The sequence below is a fragment of the Triticum aestivum genome, chromosome 4A (assembly GCF_018294505.1).
Source record: "Triticum aestivum cultivar Chinese Spring chromosome 4A, IWGSC CS RefSeq v2.1, whole genome shotgun sequence".
Lineage (NCBI taxonomy): Eukaryota > Viridiplantae > Streptophyta > Magnoliopsida > Poales > Poaceae > Triticum > Triticum aestivum.
Genome location: NC_057803.1, coordinates 701,294,265 through 701,296,012, shown reverse-complemented (window position 1 = coordinate 701,296,012; position 1,748 = coordinate 701,294,265).

Genomic DNA, 1,748 nt, shown 5'->3' with positions numbered 1-1,748 from the left:
AGCGAATGCCGAGTTCCTTGGCAAACCGGAGCCCGTGTATGAGTGCCTTGTATCCAGCTACGTTGTTCGAGGTGGCAAAGTGGATTTGCAGCACATATCTGAGCTTGTCGCCTTTGGGAGAGGTGAGGACAATGCCGGCTCCCAGACCGATGCGCATCTTTGAACCTTCGAAGTGCATCCGCCAATGGGTAGAGTCTGGCGCTGGTGGCAGGTACTGGGTCTCGGCCCAGTCGACGAGGAAGTCGGCCAGCACTTGTGACTTGATGGCGGTGCGAGGTTGGTAGTATAGGGTGTAGGGGGCCAGATCTGTGGCCCATTTGGCCACTCGGCCCGAGGCATCTTGGCTTCCGATGATCTCAGTAAGAGGAGTAGTGCAGACAACAGTAATTGGGTGCTCTTGGAAATAGGGCTTCAACTTCTTAGCGGCAAAGTGCACGCCATAACACATCTTCTGATAGTGGGGGTAGTTTTGCTTGGAGGCGGACAATACTTCACTCAAGTAATACACCGGCCTCTGGACCGGCAATGCTCTGCCTTCCTCCTTGCGTTCCACCACTATGACTGTACTGACCACCCGACTGGTGGCGGCGATGTAGAGGAGCATGGGCTCTTTATCAGGCAGGGTGGTCAACATCTTCTTGAGATGGAGAAAAGCTTCATCCGCCCTATCGTTCCACTCGAAAAAAGTGGTCTTCTTCATGAGCTGGTACAGGGGAAGAGCCTTCTCGCCCAACCGACTGATGGAACAGCTGATTGATGTTAGGCAGCCGGTGAACTTCTGCACATCCAGCAGTCAGGTGGGCACCTCCATCGTCTCAATGGCCTTGATCTTCATAGGGTTGCACTCTATGCCGCGTTCTGAGACCAGGAAGCCGAGAAGCTGGCCGGCTGGTACTCCGAAGACGCATTTCTCCAGGTTGAGCTTGATCTGAAATCGGCGCAAGTTCTCAAATGTCTCCTTGAGGTCTTCCAGCAGCATGCTGCCCTTCTCCGTCTTCACCACCACATTGTCCACGTAGACGTGGGCGTTTCTGCCGAGTTGCTTGAGGAGACACTTCTGCATGCAATGCTGAAACGAGGCACCGGCATTTCGCAAGCCAAACGTGATGGTCACGTAGCAGAAGGCTCCGAGCGGTGTGATGAAGACGGTCTTCAACCTGTCGGCCGGGTTCAGCTTGATCTGATGGTACCCTGAGTACGCATACAAAAAACTCAGCAGCTCGCATCCGGCTGTGGAGTCTATCACTTGGTCAATTCTTAGCAAAGCAAAGGGATCTTTGGGGCAAGCTTTGTTGAGGCTGGTACAATAAATACACATGCGCCACTGCTTATTCTTGTTTAGCACAAGAACTGTGTTGGCCAACCACTCTGGAAAAATTACTTCCATGATGAAGCCGGCTGCTAGAAGCCGGGCTATCTCTTCTCCGACAACTCATCTCTTTTCTTCTGACAGGTGGCGCAAGGGCTACCTGGCCGTCTTGGCGTCAGGTTGGACATGTAGCTTGTGCTCGGCGAAGTCCGTTGGAACACCCGGCATGTCTTTGGGAGACCATGCAAAGATGTCCAGATTCTCACGGAGGAAATCGACGAGCTCGCTTTCCTATTTGTTGTCAAGGTTTGCACCTATGACATCGTGCCTCTCCGGGTGCTCCGGATCCAAGGGTATCTTCTTTGTTTCCTTTGCCGGCTTGAACGAGCCCTCAACTTTCGACTCCTTCGGGGTGGGTGACCTTTCCGGCTTCTTGCCT